The 22500-nt window shown below is 40.8% G+C and overlaps 1 protein-coding gene across 1 annotated transcript in view; it reads left to right on the forward strand.

The window, feature by feature from the left end:
- The window catches only part of LOC132092023 (echinoderm microtubule-associated protein-like 1), a 29309-nt gene that overhangs the window by 2343 nt on the left and 4466 nt on the right, over nt 1-22500 (forward strand). The window lies entirely within an intron of this gene.

The following is a 22500-nucleotide window of genomic DNA, read 5'->3' on the forward strand; positions in this document are numbered from 1 at the left end:
CCAAAAATTTACGTTTTGCAAAAGAAAATAAAGTTTTGCAAACGAAATTTAAAGTATTGAGGAAAATACATTTGCTTTTTGCAAACAAAAAATACGATTTGCAAAACATAAATGAAACAGCGTGAAAGCAATGATTTTGCAATAAATATTTTCCATGGTCATATGTATTAATTTATTTGTAACGCTGCTTTTATTTTGCGTGTCAGTCTAGTTTGAGCTTGCCATACCATTTTTCCTTTGCGCTTCATTTTTTTGCACGTCTCTCTTTGTGGCACTGTTTTGACGTGGGGGCGGAGTCAACGGACGGGGGCATGTACAACACGACTTCCTGGAAGTGACGTCATCGGCCCGAGACGCAGCTCACTGATCCAGGTCCTGTCATGATGAGCAGAGGCTTGCGAGTGGATCCTTTATTTTTATTCAGTAGCATTAAAACATTCATGTTTTCGTTTTATTTACTTTATTAACAAATGTATGTGTATTAGCAGCGTTTGCTGAAGTTAAAGAAGTTGTTAACATCAACATCTGCTCATTATTTCTCTCAATGTGCACACTTTTATAGCATTAAAATGTGTATTGTTTCATTTGGTTAATTGCAAGTGTTTGTTTAAAATCTCTTAACTGAACATTTCTTAACTAAATGTTCGTGGTTTCGACGTGGAAAGCAGTTTGGAATGTAAATATTGATATTTTATTTGTTAACAACATACTTTTCGTACCTTAAAATCAGTAAATGTTATAAAATTAGAGAACTAAGCCAATAAAGGGGGGGAAGTCGTGACCTAATGGTTAGAGAGTCGGACTCCCAATCGAAAGGTTGTGAGTTCGAGTCCCGGGCCGGCAGGAATTGTGGGTGGGGGGAGTGCATGTACAGTTCTCTCTCCACCTTCAATACCACGACTTAGGTGCCCTTGAGCAAGGCATCGAACCCCCAACTGCTCCCCGGGCGCCGCAGCATAAATGATGCCCACTGCTCCGGGTGTGTGTTCACAGTGTGTGTGTGTGTGTGTTCACTGCTCTGTGTGTGTGCATTTCGGATGGGTTAAATGCAGAGCACAAATTCTGAGTATGGGTCACCAAGATGGCGCCGCACATGGCTGCTTCAGTGCTTGGCTCTCCAGTGTTTGTACTGTTTTTGTTCGTTTTTCCTGTTTTTTGTTTAACAAACACGATCAGTTTCACCAGGGATGAACTGCTGAACATTCGGCAGATCACACCACATGATATTTTTCCGGATTTCTATTATACAGACGTTTTACCGAACATTGTTATCGGAGGAGCAGCGGCGCTGATCAAGCGCTTCAAGACGCGCAGACGGGGAAAGGGAGCGGGAGCGCTCGTCAGACTCAGGAAGCGTGGATTTCGAACGCCGTTGCCTAGCATCCATCTCGCAAATCTCCGCTCTCTACCCAACAAAACGGACGAACTCCTTCTGCTCTCTCGGACAAATAAGGATTTCTCTCACTCTGCTGCTCTGTGTTTCACGGAAACCTGGCTGAATGACGCCATACCGGACAGCGCGCTCCATCTGCCGGGCTTTCAGCTGTTCAGAGCGGACCGCGAAGCAGAATCAACGGGGAAATCGCGCGGCGGCGGGACATGCTTTTACATCAATGAACGGTGGTGTACAGATGTAACTGTATTAAAGAAGATGTGCTGTCCTGATCTAGAAACGCAGTTTATCAACTGCAAGCCGTTCTATTCGCCGCGGGAGTTTCACTCGTTCATTCTGGTTAGTGTTTACATCCCTCCTCAAGCGCAAGTAAGTCTGGCTTTACAGAAACTCGCTAATCAGATCACAGACACAGAACAACAACACCCGGACTCTGTTTTAATCATTCTTGGGGACTTTAATAAAGCCAATCTCTCCCGTGAACTGCCAAAATACAGACAGCATGTTACCTGTCCCACCAGAGACAGTAATATACTGGATCACTGTTACACCACAATAAAGGATGCATATCACTCTGTTCCACGAGCAGCTTTGGGACGTTCTGATCACTGTCTGGTTCATCTTATACCGACCTACAAGCAGAAACTTAAATCTGCTAAACCTGTAGTAAAGACTGTGAAGAGATGGACCAGCGAAACAGAGCAGGATTTACAATCTTGTTTTGACATCACAGACTGGAGCGTTTTTGAAGCTGCTACCACCGATCTGGACGAACTCACAGAGACTGTAACATCCTATATTAGTTTCTGTGAGGATATATGCATTCCTACCAGGACTTATTTAACATTCAACAATGATAAGCCATGGTTTACAGTAAAACTCAGACACCTTCGTCAGGCCAAAGAGGATGCCTACAGAAATGGGGACAGGGTCTTGTACAATCAGGCCAGGAACACACTGAACAAAGAGATTAGAGCGGCTAAAAAGACCTACGCTAAAAAGTTGGAAGACCAGTTTACTTCCAACGACTCTACTTCAGTTTGGAGAGGACTGAGAGCCATCACAAACTACAAGACACCATCCCCTTGCACTGAGGCTAATCAACGACTTGCTAACGACCTGAATGAGTTTTATTGTAGATTTGAAACCCCCAACACCCACTCTGACCATCTCCCTGCACAACCATTAACACCTCCTGCAATCCCCCTCTCCATACCTCCTGCTCTTCAAATCTGTGAAGATGATGTGCGCCAGGTCTTCAAGAAAAACAAAAGAAGAAAAGCACCAGGCCCAGATGGCGTTACACCAGCCTGTCTGAAAACCTGTGCTGACCAGCTGGCCCCCATCTTTTCACAGATCTTCAACAGATCTCTGGAGTTGTGTGAAGTGCCTTCCTGCTTCAAACGCTCCACCATAATCCCCATTCCAAAGAAACCCAAGATAACAGGACTTAACGACTACAGACCTGTGGCTCTAACGTCTGTCGTCATGAAGTCGTTTGAAAAACTGGTTCTGGCTCATCTGAAGGACATCACTGGACCCTTACTGGACCCCCTGCAGTTTGCGTACCGAGCAAACAGGTCCGTGGATGATGCAATCAACATGGCATTGCACTTCATCCTGCAACATCTGGACAAAACAGGGACTTATGTGAGGATCCTGTTTGTGGACTTTAGTTCGGCTTTCAACACCATCATCCCAACAACCCTCCAAACCAAACTGACCCAGCTCTCTGTTCCTAGCTCTATCTGTCAGTGGATCACCAGCTTTCTGACAGATAGGCAACAGTTAGTGAGACTGGGGAAATTCATGTCAAACAGCTGCTCCACCAACACTGGTGCCCCTCAGGGATGTGTTCTCTCCCCTCTGCTCTTCTCCCTGTACACCAACGACTGCACCTCTAAAGACCCCTCTGTCAAGCTCCTGAAGTTTGCAGACGACACTACAGTCATCGGCCTCATCCAGGACGGTGACGAGTCTGCTTACAGACAGGAGGTTGAGCAGCTGGCTGTCTGGTGCAGTCTTAACAACCTGGAGCTGAACACGCTCAAAACAGTGGAGATGACTGTGGACTTTAGGAGAAACCCCCCTGCACTTTCCCCACTCACCATCATGAACAGCACTGTGACTGCAGTGGAGTCATTCAGATTCCTGGGAACCACCATCTCTCAGGACCTGAAGTGGGACAATCACATTGGCTCCATTGTGAAAAAAGCCCAACAAAGGTTGTACTTCCTTCGCCAGCTGAGGAAGTTTAACCTGCCACAGGAGCTGCTGAAACAGTTCTACTCAGCCGTCATTGAGTCAGTCCTGTGTACTTCAATTACTGTCTGGTTTGGTTCAGCTACAAAATCAGATATCAGAAGACTACAGAGAACTGTTCGGACTGCTGAAAGGATTATTGGTGCTCCCCTGCCCACCCTCCAAGAACTGTACACATCCAGAGTGAGGAAAAGGACTCAGAAAATCACTCTGGATCCCTCACATCCAAGTCACCCCATCTTTGAACTTTTGCCATCTGGCCGGCGCCTCAGAGCCGCAAATACAAGAACAGCAAGGCACAAGAATAGTTTCTTCCCCCAGGCAATCTACCTCATGAACAGTTAAATGTTTCCCACTTAAACTTATGTAAAAATGTGCAATATCCTTATATTTATTTGTTACCCCTCCATCCTAGAACATTCCTGCATCTCACTCAATCCTATTCCATTATCATTTATAGCACAATTGTTTATACACTTATTTATTTGCCAATTTGTAAATCTCCTGTAAATATTTTTTTTTTTTTTTTTGGTCTGTGTGTTGTTGTCTCTGTTTACTGGAAGCTTATGTCACTAAAACAAATTCCTTGTATGCGCAAGCATACTTGGCAATAAAGCTCTTTCTGATTCTGATTCTGATACTTGGCTGAATGTCACTTCACTTCAATAGTAGCGCTGGCGGTGTGGTTTGATTTGGATGGGAACTTCAGATTGTGAATCATTTGAGTCAGTTAGGTAGTTCAAAGCGGGTTCGCGAATCATTTGAGTCAGTTCGGGAGTTCGTAGCGGGTTCGCGAATCATTTGAGTCAGTTCTGGGATCGCGAATCATTTGAGTCAGTTCGGGAGTTCGTAACGGGTTCGCGAATCATTTGAGTCAGTTCGGGAGTTCAAAGCGGGTTCGCGAATCATTTGAGTCAGTTCGGGAGTTCGTAACGGGTTCGCGAATCATTTGAGTCAGTTCGGGAGTTCAAAGCGGGTTCGCGAATCATTTGAGTCAGTTTGGGGATCGCGAATCATTTGAGTCAGTTTGGGAGTTCAAAGCGGGTTCGCGAATCATTTGAGTCAGTTCGGGAGTTCAAAGCGGGTTCGCGAATCATTTGAGTCAGTTCGGGGATCGCGAATCATTTGAATCAGTTCGGGAGTTCGTAACGGGTTCGCGAATCATTTGATCCAGTTCGGGAATTCAAAGCAGGTTTGCGAATCATTTGAGTCAGTTTGGGGATCGCAAATCATTTGAATCAGTTCGGGAGTTCGGAGCGGTTTCGCGAATCATTTGAGTCAGTTCGGGAGTTCGGAGTGGGATCGCGAATCATTTGAGTCAGTTCGGGAATTCAAAGCAGGTTCGCGAATCATTTGAGTCAGTTTGGGGATCGCGAATCATTTGAATCAGTTCGGGAGTTCGGAGCGGTTTCGCGAATCATTTGAGTCAGTTTGGGGTTCGCGAATCATAGCTGTATATGGATAGGCATTTTTAACTAATTTAGTAGCTAGTTCTAATTACGTTTTCCACGCGTGTTTAAGTGTGATATGTGAACTCGTATTTTTGTTTTAATGATGTGCCTTTTAACAGTATCAAGTATATTCAAAAACTAAACAAATCGTGCCTAAAAAGTGCAGCATCTAGACTAATGTAAAGTTACATGATGAAGTCATTCTAGTGCGCGTGTGCATTTTGAGTGCGTTCTTTCACTGCATTATTCGGTGTATTCAAATGCATTTATGGATGCATGTGTATGATCACAAAATTCAAGATATGAATGAATAAATAATAGCCTAAATAACCTTTGTGCCAAAAGGGTTCTTTCTTGTCATTATAGAACCTTTTTAGCATAAAAGGTTCTTTGTAGTTGATTCAATTCAATTCAAGTTTATTTGTATAGCCTTTTTTTACAATACAAATCGTTACAAAGCAACTTTACAGAAAATTATGTTTCTACAATATTTAGTAGTAGCTTATAAGTGGTGACTGTCAGTTTGTGCACGTATGACAGGATTTGTAGAAAAGTTTATACAAGTCGTAGTCAGCCAGATGATGAACATTATTAATATTATTAATAATTAATAATTATTATATGATGCAGTCACACTTGTAGCAATATTTGTTAGTTCTGTTGTTGATTCAGGGTCAGCATCATCTCTTCTCAGGTGTTCTGGATCCAGACTGGAGCTTGTGTAAATCCTAGTTACCACGGGATGAAGATCCAGCAGAAACAGAGAAACAAACAGAGACATCATTAGCATAGCTGCTGTTCCAACAAGAGATGTGTTTTAATCTAGATTTAAACAGAGAGAGTGTGTCTGAACCCCGAACATTATCAGGAAGGCTATTCCAGAGTTTGGGAGCCAAATGTGAAAAAGCTCTACCTCCTTTAGTGGACTTTGCTATCCTAGGAACTACCAAAAGTCCAGCGTTTTGTGACCTTAGGGAGCGTGATGGGTTGTAGCGTGGTAGAAGGCTAGTTAGGTACGCAGGAGCTAAACCATTTAGGACCTTATAGGTAAGTAATGATAATTTGTAACTGATACGGAACTTAATAGGTAGCCAGTGCAGAGACTGTAAAATTGGGGTAATATGATCATATTTTCTTGACCTGGTAAGGACTCTAGCTGCGCAATTTTGGACTACCTGTAGCTTGTTTATTGAAGAAGCAGGACAACCACCTAGAAGTCCATTACAATAGTCCAGTCTAGAGGTCATGAATGCATGAAATAGCTTTTCTGCATCAGAAACAGATAACATGTTTCGTAGCTTGGCAATGTTTCTAAGATGGAAGAATGCAGTTTTTGTAACATGGGAAATATGATTTTCAGAAGACAAGTTGCTGTCTAATATAACACCCAGATTTCTGACTGTACAGGAAGTAACAGTACATCCGTCTAGTTGCAGATTGTAATCTACAAGATTCTGTGTAGTGTTTTTTGGTCCAATAATTAATATCTCTGTCTTATCCGAATTTAATTGGAGAAAATTATTGGTCATCCAATCTTTTACATTTTTAACACACTATGTTATCTTAGATAATTTAGAGGTTTCATCTGGTCTCGTTGAGATATATAGCTGAGTATCATCAGCATAACAGTAGAAACTAATCCCGTATTTTCTAATAATATTACCAAGGGGCAACATGTATATTGAAAATACAAGGGGACCTAGGACGGATCCTTGTGGCACTCCATATTTTACTGATGATAAATGAGATGACACCCCATTTAAGTTAACAAAATGGTAGTGATCGGACAGGTAGGATCTAAACCATCTTAGAGCCTGCCCTTGAATACCTGTATAGTTTTGTAATCGATCTATGAGTATGTCATGATCTATGGTGTCGAACGCTGCACTAAGATCAAGTAAATCTAGAAATGAGATGCAGCCAGACACAACTTTTTCCAAAATTTTAGACATAAATGGAAGATTTGAAATAGGCCTATAATTTGCCAGTTCACTAGGATCTAGTTTTGGTTTCTTAATAAGAGGCTTAATAATCACCAGCTTGAATCGTTTTGGGACGTGACCTAAAGATAACGACCAGTTAATGATATTGAGAAGCAGTTCTTCGGCTACAGGTAACAGCTCTTTTAGTAATTTAGTGGGTACAGGATCTAATAAACATGTTGTTGGTTTAGATACAGTGATAAGTTTATTTAGCTCTTCCTGTCCTATATTTGTAAAGCGCTGCAGTTTATCTTTGGGTGCGATGGATGAAACTGAAGTGTTAGACGCTGTAGAATCTACATTCGCTATTGTATTTCTAATGTTATCTATTTTATCAGTGAAGAAATTCATAAAGTCATTACTATTTAACGTTGGTGGAATATTTGAATCAGGTGGCGTCTGGTAATTTGTTAATTTAGCCACTGTGCTAAATAAAAACCTTGGATTGTTTTGGTTATTTTCTATGAGTTTGTGGATATGCTCTGCCCTAGCAGTTTTTAGAGCCTGTCTATAGCTGGACATACTGTTTTTCCACGCAATTCTAAAAACTTCCAAGTTAGTTTTTCTCCATTTGCGTTCAAGACTACGAGTTACTTTCTTGAGAGAGTGAGTATTACTGTTATACCATGGCACAGTACGTTTTTCTCTAACCTTTTTCAATTTGATGGGGGCAACAGCTTCTAATGTATTAGAGAAAATAGTGCCCATGTTGTCAGTAATTTCGTCTAATTCATGTGTATTTTTGGGTACAAATAGCAGTTGAGATAGATCAGGCAGGTTATTTGCGAATCTGTCTTTGGTGGCTGGAACAATAGTTCTGCCCAGACGGTAACGCTGAGACATATAGTTAATATCAGTTATACGCAGCATGCACGATACAAGAAAATGGTCTGTAATATCATCACTTTGAGGTACGATATCTATAGCAGTAAGATCGATTCCATGCGATATAATTAGATCTAGTGTATGATTAAAACGATGAGTGGGCCCGGTGACATTTTGCTTGACTCCAAAGGAGTTTATTAGGTCAGGTTTTAGCCAGGTTTCAGTCAAGCAGAGTACATCAAAACTATTATCTGTGATCATTTCATTTACAATAACTGCTTTGGTTGTGAGTGATCTAATATTTATGAGCCCAAACTTTAAAGATTGTTTTTGTTCATTTACTTGTTCATGTTTCTGGTTTAATCACGATAAGATTTTTTCTAGATCCTACATTATATTTATATTTTGACCTCACTATTTGGGGAACAGACACAGTCTTCATAGATTGTACAGCGCAAGTACTTTTATCATTTAAGCGGGTGGAACAAAACTCATCATAATAGTTATTAGAGAATTGTCTTACTAGTCACATGGAGCGAAGTGTCCTGGAGATGTTGTCAGAGAGCAGCTCCGCTCCGATTCTGCTGGGGTGCAAGCCATCAGCGCGAAACAGCCTAGGACGCTCCCAGAAAAGATCCCAGTTATTAACAAATAGCAGTTTCTGTTCTTTACACCATGACAACAACCATTCATTTAAAGCAAAAAGTCTACTGAACCTTTCGTGTCCTCATCAATACGTGGGCAGTGGTCCAGACACGACGATCGTCGCCGCGGGCGTCGTGCTGCGAACCGTCTCGATCAGGCTGCTGAAGTCCCTCTTCAGCGTCTCCGTCTGCCGCAGCGTGGTGTCGTTAACCCCGGCGTGAAGCACGACCGCTCTGGGGCTCTCGTCGACCTTCAGGATCGCAGGTATCTGCGCAGAAACATCGAGAACACGAGCACCAGGGAAACAATGAGTGTGCACTTTACCTTCGGCTAACGTAGCACTTACGTGTCGGACGATGGAGTCTCCGATGATCACAGCGTCACGTCCTGTCTCGCGGAGGGCAGCGAAGCGGTTCCGGATGGAGATGTCGAAGGCAGGAGGAGGAGAAGTCGTCGCCCGGGACCCGGCTCGCGTCCTCCGCTGTGGATGCACCCAGGGTCCGTGGTGTCCCGGCGTCGCAGTGAAGGACATCTGGGAAGATCGCGTCCTGGGTGCACCGGGCCTGTGCAGAGAAACACACGGAGTAGACGTGGTGGGACTGTTAGCAGATCGCTGTATACTTACCCCGGACTTGTGAGCATCAGCCCGGGATGATTCCAGCGCGGCTCTCCACTCTCTCAGCTGGGCCTGCCTCACCTCCAGGTCGCGAATCTGCTTCTCCACGGCCTCGAGCTGTGCTCCGAATGCAGCTCGAACGTGTCCTCACCTGCAATCAAAGGTAGACATTCATCCGCCATTAAAGCAAGTAACAGGGAGTACAGCAATGGTAATGTGTGTGAATACAGTATTAGCAATGTAAGCGCAGTTAGCAGCAACCACGCTGTTGATGCTAACGGGCTATAAGCTAATAGCGAACCCAGGAGCTCAAAATAGAACTAGTGATAGCGAGGCGCTCTGATTGTTTTTGTTGTAGAATACAATAGAGGATATATTCACACGTTATACAAATGGAAACAATGGTGTATAAAATTGATTTTTAAGATAAAAATAGTCAATAAAAATAATATAGTGACGGAGCTCAAACGCAGTACAGGCGCCAACAACAAACAGGAAGTGACGTTTATACTCTACACGATGTTGAGTAAAGAACCCTATGGTTCTATATAGAACCCCAAATGAACCCTTTTTTCTAAGACTGTGTTGTCATAACGTTCACCTTGGAGATTGAAAATGTTTCTTTTTTGAGACCCCAGGAGCCCAAATTCAGACCCAGAACAATAAAACCCACAGAAGAGGTGGGAGTTCAAAGGAGGAATCTTTATATTACCAAACTGCAGGGAGAGGAAGAGTAGATATAAGTCATGATCTGCAAGATGAACCACAATCTGATGTGATCCGACCACCTCAGAGAAAACCAGTGTTGAGCTGCTGCAAGAGCTTTAGAAGCACAGCAGCTGTGGTCAAAGAGTTCTGGTGTGTTCTGATTGGTGGATGATGATGATGAGTGGATAAAGACTAGAGCAATCAAATAGTGAGAGAGTGATCTGCTCACCTGGTTATGTTCGTGGATGTTTCAACGTGGAAAGCAGTTCGGAATGGAAATATTGATATTTTATTTGTTAACAACATACTTTTCGTACCTTAAAATCAGTAAATGTTATGAAATTAGAGAACTAAGCCAATAGTAGCGCTGGCGGTGTCATTTGATTTGGATGGGAACTTCGGATTGTGAATCATTTGAGTCAGTTCGGGAGTTCAAAGCGGGTTTGCAAATCATTTGAGTTATTTTGGGAGTTCGGAGTATGGAGCGTGAATCATTTGAACCAGTTTGGGAGTTCGGAGCGGGATCGCAAATCATTTGAGTCAGTTCGGGAGTTCGGAGCGGGTTTGCAGATCAGTTTGGGAGTTCGGAGTGGGTTCGCGAATCATTTGATTCAGTTTGGGAGTTCGTAGTGGGTTTGCGAATCATTTGAGTCAGTTCCGGAGTTTCGGAGCGGGTTCGCGGATCATTTGAGTCAGTTCGAGAGTTCGGAGCGGGATCGCGAATCATTTGTCAGTTCGGGAGTGCAAAGCGGGTTCGCGAATCATTTGAGTCAGTTCGGGAGTTCGTAGCGGGTTCGCGAATCATTTGAGTCAGTTCAGGAGTTCGTAGTGGGTTCACGAATCATTTGAGTCAGTTCGGGAGTTCAAAGCGGGTTCGCGAATCATTTTAGTCAGTTTGGGGATCGCGAATCATTTGAATCAGTTCGGGAGTTCGGAGCGGGTTCACAAATAATTTGAGTCAGTTTGGGGATCGCAAATCATTTGAATCAGTTCGGGAATTCGGAGCAGCTTCGCGGATCATTTGAATCAGTTCAAGAGTTCGGAGCGGGTTCGCGAATAATTTGAGTCAGTTTTGGGATCGCGAATCATTTGAGTCAGTCCGGGAGTTCGTAGCGGATTCGCAAATCATTTGAGTCAGTTTTGGGATCGCGAATCATTTGAGTCAGTCCGGGAGTTCAAAGCGGGTTCGCGAATCATTTGAGTCAGTTCGGGAGTTCGTAGCGGGTTCGCGAATCATTTGAGTCACCCAGCCAACATTTCCATGTGGGCCACATGTGGGTTTTTGGCGGGCTGTCAGTTGGGTCCTGCATGGGCAACACATATGGGACCCATACATTTTTGTCCATCGACTCCACTTGGGCCCCGTGTGTGTTAACCCATAGGGGCCCATGATGGTTTCATAGTGGGCGCCAAGTGGGGCCCATGTGGGTGTTCATTAGAGGCGCCCACATGGGTCCCAAATGGGTTCTAATAACTGATGCCAACGTCGGCAACATATAAAACCCTTATGGGGCCCAGATGGGTGATTACACTAGACCCACAAATGGCCCTTATATGGGGTTTTAGTGGGACCACAGTGGGTCAGAACTGGGCCCCATTTATATTTCTTTATTAATTCCTCTGGATAAAGTTAATGTGCTAATATGCAATAAAACTCTAAATAAAATGTTTTATTTACCTAAAAAATTGGTGCTTAATACATTTTAAATTAAATTTTAAAATATTTCAAATGTGAAGAAAATGACTTGAACTCACAATCTCTAAATCACATTTTTTTATCGGGTAAGACAAAATAAAACAAAACAAGATAAAAACTGGATAAAAATATGGTAACACTTTCTATGAAGCCCATATTTATAATACATTATAAGGGTACTCTTAAGGAATTATAATGAATGCATAATGCATTATAAAAAAAAAAGTATAATATGTTATCAACTCATGAATAATCATAACAATTATAATACGTCATAATACAATACATAATAGAATTCATCATGGTTATAAGTTTAAGAGTATGATTATTTATAATACACTATGAACACCATATTAAATCTACTTAATTTACAGTATAATGGACTGTATCATATCTTGACATTGTTTATTTCAGATCTGCACAGTATCTTACTACAGCTTGTGAGTGGTTAGATGTTGAGTGTTACCTGAGTGTTTCCTTTGGAGCTAATGGTAATTGATGTGAGCTTAATACTCAACTGAAAAAAAAATGCAATCTTTTATATGGTTACATTTTATTTCGATGGTCCCCTTAGACAATCGATTATAAGCAACTTTGCCACTACATGCCAACTAACTCTCATTAGAGTATTAGTAAGCTCAAGAATGGTAGAATCTAGTCTGGTAGAATAAGCTGACGTACTTGCAAAGACACCTATGTCAGTTTATCTCTATCTGTTGGTTGACCATCAAAATAAAGTGTTAGCATATATTTACAGTAGCAGACAGTAATACTCTAATGACCGCTAGTTGATATAGTTGCATAGTTACCCAACAGCTGTCCAAGGGGTACCATCAAAATAATCAAACTGATATTACAATAAAAATAGTTCAAAGAAAATGTGTCATATTAAACATTCATCTGATCTGATATCTAATCTTATGGCTGTTTGAGAGAAAACATTTATTATTATTATTACTACTACTACTTATAAGTGATCTTTGACCACTTGAGGTAGCATCAGAAAAATGACAAGATATGAGACTTAGAATACATTATAACTATGAGAAATATAATCCATTGTAGAAGTGGATGCAACGTGTTCATTGTGTTATTAATAATCATACTCTTAAAAGCTATAACCACAAATAAGTAAATATATTAAACCTGTTCTTATGTATGTATATTCATGAGATGATCCAACATTTTATAATATTATAAAGCATTCCTTATAATGCTTTAAGAATACCCTTATAATGTATAATATGGGCTTCATAGAAAGTGTTAATACAAAAATACTTGAACAGAACAGGATGAAATGGTATTATTCCTGGGCCTGTGCAGACTTCTCAGCTTCATACCTAAAGAAAACAGTAAAGAAAGAAAAACAGAAAAGGCAATTATTTTAAAATACTACTAAAACATTTACAAAAGCATTAAAAAGCATGTGTGGTTATAATTAAGTTGTGCCAGTACTTCATATTTTTGCCCAAGTTATACTACTAAAGGTAATATGAACAAGTTAAAAGTGACACTATTCAGTTTAGAAATGTAATTTTAAAAGTACTATTATTTGATTATTTTGTTATATATTCAATAACACAAGTTATTGCTTCACACCAACAGCTTTATTCACGATTCATCTTTTATTTTTCAGAGCTGAACTTTAACAACACAGAATTACCAGAATATTAACCATATTTCATCAATGAACATACATATAGCCTACAAGTAGAAACATACATAACACATTGTGCCAGTGGAAAATAAATGGTGTAAATATAAAAATAAAAGTTTGAAGAGTTCATGTACTTAATTAGTAAGACTATACAACAATATTCAGAGAACACATATCATCTCAAATCATATAAAGTGGTCTTCTTTATGGCGACGACTCTTCCCGTCTGCTTCACGATGGTCCAGCTGGTCAGTGAACACCACTGCGGGAGGGAAATGATAGTACAGCTTAGGGTGCTTTCACATCTCTAGTTCGGTTCATTTGGTCCGAACCAAGGGCAAACAATTATACATTGTAGCATTTTTCAGCTTTTTTGGTTCCTTTTCACACCACACTGATTGCTTTGGTCCGAACCAGTTGAAACGAACCAAAATGCAGCCACATGACAACATCTACATCACTCATTGGCCATGACGTATTTCCTAAACTGCTTTTCCATTGGTCAGAATTTACGTGCGGGAAAATTCCAACAGGAAAAGCCAGCAAACAACACGACTGCACGGGCTGGTTTTGCCCCTGCCATAATCTATTACATTGTTTGTATGCACCACAATATGCAAACAATACATTTCTATAATGAAGCGCGGATGCGGCTTGAAAACAACGTTCTATTGCACTGCAAACGGCGAGCAGGCATCACTCGTAACTTCAAGCGGAGGCGTGCATTAATTCTTAACTCTTGACATGCTCATGGTCATCAGACCAAATTTCTATGAGGCTCCACACCTCCTCACTACTCCAAGTTCGTCCACGAGCTGCCATGCTAAAGTGCAAACTGTCAACAAACACTTCCTCATCCCATAATGACCAGCGCTGCTGACTACGGCAGCTGGTTTAGTCCAAAAATGATCAGTACTTTTTGCAGTTGGGTCTGTTCGAGGTCGGATCACGTTCTCACCACAAACGAACCGCTCCAGAGTTCGTTTGAAAGCGTACCGACCACCTCTTCAAGCAGGTCTCTGTACGCTTGTTTGGTCCACTTTTGGTGCGCACCTGAGTGCGATTGCTGCTTCCTCACCTGCCCAAACGAACCGCATCCAAAGAGGGAAACAAACTCTGGTACGATTCAACTGAACTAAATGAGGCAGGTGTGAAAGCACCCTTAAAGTTCACCTACCTGTACCTATTTAACGTACTCGTACGACTTTTAGGTCTTCACGAGTCTCCCTATTGGTCTGCTGGTGCCGCTGTGGGAGGAAAATACTAGTTTACTGGGAAAGTGAGCAAGTAAAAGGACTATACGACGAGTCTCTCCTCTCGTCTGACAGCCACGCTGCGGGAGGAAAAGGCCAGTTAGCACTAGAGATCGACCGATATGGGTTTTTCTATAGCCGATGTTTAGAGGTCAGGGTCAGCCGATGGCCAATATGTGCTGCCGATTTTTAGGGCCGATATCTTGAAGTTTTCCCCTTCATTTGCATGCAAAAATGTCACACTAATAATAAGTGGAAGCACAACATTTCTAAACTTATCATTTATTGAGCACTGACTTGAACCATCTCTCGAATCTTAATTTTGTGCACTGCACGGTATTAAAATAAAAAATGTATCCAAAGTTAACCAAACAAAATCAATACACTGACCAAGTATTAAATATATAAAACAGGTAATATATATATATATATATATATATATATATATATATATAAATAAAAGTCAATCATTTACATAAAAGTTTTAGAGCATTTATCAAGTAGAATTTTTCAAGTTTGTTGGAACATAAATGTAAACTTAAATATACATTTAAATAAATACAATTTAAAAAATAAAAATCTGAAAAATATAAAAAATAAATATATAAAAAATAAATAACAGTAGTGCTGCAAACACACTAGCAACCAGCAACATTTGTGTTTGGTATAAATGACACAGAACATCTAAAGTGCATTCTAATTACAAACTTACATCACAGTCTGTTCATTATTAAAATAAAGTACAGTCAACCAAACATTTAAAAGGTTACACTGGTCAGTTTAAACAGACCGTAGTATACCGGTCCACTCTGCTGTTATGCCAAGGAGGTTTTTGCTCATGTGTAGAGGATGATCTTTCCGTCTAGTTTACATTAAATAAATAAAAAATATTATAGTTTAACATTCAGATACATAGCGAATATGGAAACATTTGGATATGTGCAGAACGAGACGTGAGCAATAACCTCCAAATACATCTCGTCAAACCCGCGCTCGCTCGTCCTCGTATGGATCGCATCATTGTTCGAATCAGCAAAAAAAAAGAAAAAGGCCAAGACAAATAAACAAACGTTTTGTCTTTTTTTTTTAAATTAACATTAAATTATTAGATTAAAATATATGAAATCAACTTAAAGTGCACATAATATCTTCTTTTTAACATAATAGCCGGACTTCTCATCTCCCAGTGTGCTGTGATGAAGTGAGCAGTTATCATCACAGAGCTCTCCGTCCCCCTGGACGTACACCCTTCTGTCGTGAGCGCAACAGAGGATGCTCGGGATAGTTCATCCACAACTGTTTTCTTCTCCTGTTCATAAAGATCTGGCACAATCTTTTCACTCTAACTTCTTTCCTCATCATTATATCTGACAGGGAATACAAAATGCGCGGGCGTTCAAGCTCCTCCGTTCGCCATGACCACTGAGTGTGGACTGAACATGCGCAACTTTTTTTTTTATAAATCAATCCGCGGGTCACGTGTGTGCCGAACCGAAGATATTGATCAATGATGATCTGTTGCACCACTACTATAGTGTGTCATTTGACAACATTGCAGATGCGTTTTAAAATACAACAACGAGCACCACGAAACCATTTAAAGAGGCGCATTCAGCGGTCTCCTTGACGGGAAACAGTCAACAAAGTAAAATGATCTCCAACGTATGGCGCGCTCTCTTCATTTTATCAAATGATCATAATCACATTATTCATTTTACAGTCCTGCTACTAGCATTTTATTCAGACTAAAACCCCTTTAATTCGGGTGAGAAAGCTTTTTTCCAAGTGGCTTTTGCACATAATAAGAATACCGCTGCAGACGCATTTTGCAGCATTAAAGTAATTAATTGATCATTAATTTAAACGACGATCGATCATGGAAATTATCGAATATTGACATCCCTAAATACAAATGAGTTGGATGGAAACCTGGTTATTGTCTGCATCAAATCATGCTTCCGAACAAATGTGATTCACGGTTCTGGGCAGCTCCAGGACAGCTGTCTCTCCGAGCGCGGTGCTGTCTGTGAGCGGCGGTGTAACGTCAGGGACAGTTTACTTTGGTAACGTCACGCTGCAGTGTTTGTTAGAGCTGCCAACTTCTCCACCCCATTTACAGAGTGAAATTCTCTGACTACCTTTATCTCCCAGGACTGCTGTTGAATCTTCCAAAAGTTTTGGCTTGGGGTACTTCACATGCTGCTGCAGCACTTTCCACCGCACCAATAACACGGGGCTGCCCAGCGACGGCGCTACTAAACACGGATTCTCGAGGTCGGACATCCGGGACTTTTACTCCCATAATGCACTGCGCGCGCATAGCAACCGCAGCGAAGGGTAAAACAAACAAGCGCTCGCCATTAAGCAACACGAAGCGGAAGACAAACGAGCGCAGAGCTGTCGAGAAAACTGCCGAGAATCATGCCTAAAAAATTAGCAATGATTCGGCAAATCAAAGAATAACAAAATAATACCACTGCAGAGATGGCCACTCAATTTTCTGTTGCTATGTTATGACATTGCTATGCATAATGGTCGGCAGCTCTACACTGATAAGCAACAATGAAATGCACTAGTTGTGTGGGGAATAAGATACGTTTCTGCAGTTAGTCTATTTTTGCTTTTTTGAAATAACTGTGTCCCTCACTGACACTGTACAAGCTGTGCCACTGACAGACTGAGCCCAATACAGCCATTGTGTAACACAGTGCTTTTGAATAAACATCTTTTTTTTCTTCTAAATGAAAATAGTTAATGTAATCGATGCTTGATGGGTATTTAAACATGACTGCAAGTGTAGGACACATGGTGTTCATACCAGGGGATTTGATGAGGTAATTGTATATGTCTGGATCCTCGAGCCTGGGCCATGCCTTTGGGTTGTTCTCCCAGGACTCAGCTGGATGTCGATAGGGACAAGATTGTAACGTTAAACATACAAGCGACAGCTTTCTGTGGTACCTGGTCAATGCAGGCGCAAGTAGACTTTCTATATATTGATAAGACATTCTGTAATAGAAGAAAGAAGATCTGTATTTGTATAGCTGCTAGCGCCTTTCACATACATGTAACGTTAGTCACAAAGCGCTTTACATGAGTGTTTTATTACATTCACTTCACTTCTCACCACCGACATACATTCGCATACACAGATATCATTCATCATTAATACAAAGTAGTCCGTTAGTATCTATAACTGACATAATCCACAACAAAACTTCTGTGAATAGATACCTTTTTGATTTTCCTCGGGCTTTGCCTTGATTGCCTTCGGTTTGTTTTACCTTTCAAACACGGTGGCGGCTTGTTGCTATGCAGGTCACATGATTTGTGACGTAACGCCGACCAAGAGAAAATCGGCCGATGCCGATATATTAAAAAATGTCAAATATTGGCCCGATATATCGGTCGACCTCTAGTTAGCACAGCTTGACAGAGTTCACTCACACTATATTTTTTATAAAAAATAATGTAGCTTTATATCTAGCTAACATCATCAGAATAAAAGGTATAACGTTAACTTACCACACTCTTGTGGGCTTTTATCTTCACAATAAATCTGTCATGGTGCCATGCCATCGCACGAGGAGATGTTTGTGAACACCTAAAAATGACTAACACTTAAAATGTAACTCATTACACTCTCTGTGCTGTCTGTTTTGTGTGGGATGGACATTAATAAATCAGACATTATTTTATTTATCCCAATTTGATACTTTACTACATGTGTGGATACATTTATTATTCATGCAACAATGCTTATTACTGTAATAATGTTTATGCTCTCCAAAAAGACACTTATAATATCTGGATCTGGCAACACGACGGAGAAGCAACTCTCTATCAAGGCCCGTTCGGTGACCAAATAAACTGTCGTTTAAACACCTGGAGTCTCTCGTTTGTTAAGCCGTGCTAACAGCATGTCCCTCCCGCAGTGGAGCTGACTGACCATCGAGAGGAGGCGGGAAATGTTTTGAGATGACCACCGGAGCACGCATCCTTCTACATGAGACACAGCTGATATGTGTTCTCTAATTAACTCTTCAAACTTTTATATTTACACCATTTAATTTCCACTGGCACATCCGACACGTTTGCCCACAAAGATAGCATTTTTAATCTATTATGAAGCAGACGTGCCTGTATGCGCTCACAAAAGCGTTTTTATGGAAGTGAAAACGTTATGTGGGCGTTTGCGTTACACGCAGAAACATTCAAAAGCATTGAAACTTGTTTTAAGCCTCTGCCCAGTGAATGTATAAATAAAACATCCTACGTTTGCCAAGTAAACTGCCAACATTTAAAATTTTTTTATACAACGTTAACCCTTCAGCTACAACAGTTCAATCCCGACTGTATTCGTCAAGTTTCATTAGTGACTCTGCCATTACTGTATTTTCAAATATTTGTAAAAAAAAATATGTACATCCAATTATATAACAGTAGCAGTAATTCGGCTAATATAAAGTGAAACAATTATCTTACCTTTATAGTTTAGAGTTTATCCATTGACACGCAGGCGCAGACCGTGTTGAAGTGGAGAGTAACAACCGTTTTTTTTTTCTTTTTGAATGAGAAGGGGCGGGAAGACAGCCACGCCAATCATCGCATGACTCAATGACCGCATAACAAGTGCTTTTACATAAGAAAAAAACCTTTGAGATACTTATAAATAAAACAAAAAAGGATTATTCATAAAATAAATAATCTTGTATTGTAACATTATGATATAACCCTAAATGATATAAAACATGAAATACATACAATTAAATCAATTTAATTGTTAGGGTTATGTAGCTACCCATAACTGCATAGAAATAAATAAAATGAAAAAAAATTTTTTTTATAAAAATATATCCTAATATAGACCAAATGTGGCCCATCTGGGACCCACAAATAAACAATAATGGGCAGCCTAACTGGGACCCATAACTGTATTCAGCCCACATTCAGCCCATCAAAGTGCCCACTCTGAGCCCATGCCCAGTTGACACCCACATAAATCCCATGTGGGTGTAACCAGTGGCTCGCGACACCAGTTATAAAATCACTTTTCTCTGCGTTGTGAAAACAGACACAGGACAACAGGCAGCGGTTCCACTGGGTTTTACTCCGATATCTCTTCCATGCAATTACAATGCCAAGAGGAAAAATACAGAGAAAACATACCTGATGTAAAACAAATAAAAAAACAGCCTTTGAGTACAATCACCCTTATCTTGCTCTATAAAACAAATGTGACATAGATTTAATTACCATGTGCTTTTTATCTCCACATATTAGGCCAAAGACACAAATATAACTTAAATTGGGCAAAATGACAAAAATAACCACACAGGTAAGTAAAATAACATAATACGCATAATTTGCAATGAAGATATAGAAATAAAAGCAACAATTAAAATAAAGATTAATAAGGATTAGCAGGAGCCAAAAATAACACACCTCTTCCATACAATTACAATACCAAGAGGAAAAGGAGGGGACATAACAGGAAATTATGTAGGCTCATGATGACATCACAGCAATTAAAGGGGAAACGTACTCAACACACTTAGGCATCATATCAGGTGCATGTGGAAAAACAATTTTGTGAGAATTATAACAATCAATACATATGTTTTAACAAAACACTTTCTGTACCGGTTACATGGGGCCCACATGGACATGTTGGCTGTTCAGGGATCGCCAATCATTTGAGTCAGTTTGGGGTTCGTGAATCATAGCTGTATATGGATAGGCATTTTTAACTAATTTAGTAGCTAGTTCTAATTACGTTTTCCACGCGTGTTTAAGTGTGATATGTGAACTCGTATTTTTTGTTTTAATGATGTGCCTTTTAACAGTATCAAGTATATTCAAAAACTAAACAAATCGTGCCTAAAAAGTGCACGCATCTAGACTAATGTAAAGTTACATGATGAAGTCATTCTAGTGCGCGTGTGCATTTTGAGTGCGTTCTTTCACTGCATTATTCGGTGTATTCAAATGCATTTATGAATGCATGTGAATGATCACAAAATTAGCATAAAAGGTTCTTTGGAGTTGAGAAAAGAACCCTATGGTTCTATATAGAACCCCAATGAACCCTTTTTTCTAAGACTGTGTTGTCATAACGTTCACCTTGGAGATTGAAAACGTTTCTTTTTTGAGACCCCAGGAGCCCAAATTCAGACCCAGAACAATAAAACCCACAGAAGAGGTGGGAGTTCAAAGGAGGAATCTTTATATTACCAAACTGCAGGGAGAGGAAGAGTAGATATAAGTCATGATCTGCAAGATTAACCACAATCTGATGCGATCCGAACACCTCAGAGAAAACCAGTGTTGAGCTGCTGCAAGAGCTTTTGAAGCACAGCAGCTGTGGTCAAAGAGTTCTCGTGTAATATAGGAGATATTCATATTTTATTTGTTACCAACATACTTTTCGTACCTTAATTTCAGTAAATGTTATGAAATCAGAGAACTAAGCCAATAGTAGCGCTGGCGGTGTCATTTGATTTGGATGGGAACTTCAGATTGTGAATGATATGAGTCAGTTCAGGAGTTCGGAGCGGGTTCGCGAATCATTTCAGTCAGTTTGGGAATCGCGAATCATTTGAGTCAGTTTGGGAGTTCGGAGCAGGTTCGCGGATCATTTGAATCAGTTTGAGGGATCGCGAATCATTTGAGTCAGTTTGGGAGTTCGGAGCGGTTCGCGAATCATTTGAGTCAGTTTGGGGATCGCAAATCATTTGAATCAGTTCGGGAGTTCGAAACGGGTTCGCGAATCATTGGAGTCAGTTCGGGAGTTCAAAGCGGGTTCGCGAATCATTTGAGTCAGTTCGGGAGTTCGGAGCTGGTTCGCGAATCATTTGAGTCAGTTTGGAAGTTTGGAGTGGGTTCGCGAATCATTTGAGTCAGTTTGGGGTTCGCAAATCATTTGAATCAGATTGGGGATCGCGTATCATTTGAGTCAGTTTGGGAGTTCGGAGCGGCTTCGCGGATAATTTGAATAAGTTCGAGAGTTCGGAGCGGGATCGCGAATCATTTGAATCAGTTCGGGAGTTCGTAGCGGGTTCACGAATCATTTGAGTCAGTTCGGGAGTTCAAAGCGGGTTCGCGAATCATTGGTTCAGTTTGTGGATCTCGAATCATTTCAATCAGTTCGGGAGTTCGGAGCGGGATCGCGAATCATTTGAATCAGTTCGGGAGTTCGTAGCGGGTTCGCGAATCATTTGAGTCAGTTCGGGAGTTCGTAGCGGGTTCGCGAATCATTTGAGTCAGTTCGGGAGTTCGTAGCGGGTTCGCGAATCATTTGAGTCAGTTCGGGAGTTCAAAGCGGGTTCGCGAATCATTGGTTCAGTTTGTGGATCTCGAATCATTTCAATCAGTTCGGGAGTTCGGAGCGGGATCGCGAATCATTTGAATCAGTTCGGGAGTTCAAAGCGGGTTCGCGAATCATTGGTTCAGTTTGTGGATCTCGAATCATTTCAATCAGTTCGGGAGTTCGTAGCGTGAATTATTTGAGTCAGTTTGGGGTTCGGGAATCATAGCTGTATATGGATAGGCATTTTTAACTAATTTAGTAGTTCTAATTACGTTTTACAAGCGTTTTTAGGTGTGATATGTGAACTCGTATTTTTTGTTTTAATGATGTGCCTTTTAACAGTATCAAGTATATTCAAAAACTAAACAAATCGTGCCTAAAAAGTGCAGGCATCTAGGCTAATGTAAAGTTACATGATGAAGTCATTCTAGTGCGCGTGTGCATTTTGAGTGCGTTCTTTCACTGCATTATTCTATATATTATTATTGCTACAACGACCCGGTCCTGCAGGTTTGCCTTATACAACATTAGGAAGATTAGACCCTTCCTGTCAGAGCAAGCAACCCAACTTCTTGTCCAAGCTCTTGTTCTCTCCAGACTGGACTATTGTAATGCTCTCCTGGCTCTTCCTGCATGTACTGTCAAGCCTCTGCAACTGATCCAGAATGCAGCAGCGAGGGTTGTCTTCAATGAGCCAAAAAAA

The sequence above is a fragment of the Carassius carassius genome, chromosome 18 (assembly GCF_963082965.1).
Source record: "Carassius carassius chromosome 18, fCarCar2.1, whole genome shotgun sequence".
Taxonomy (NCBI): domain Eukaryota; kingdom Metazoa; phylum Chordata; class Actinopteri; order Cypriniformes; family Cyprinidae; genus Carassius; species Carassius carassius.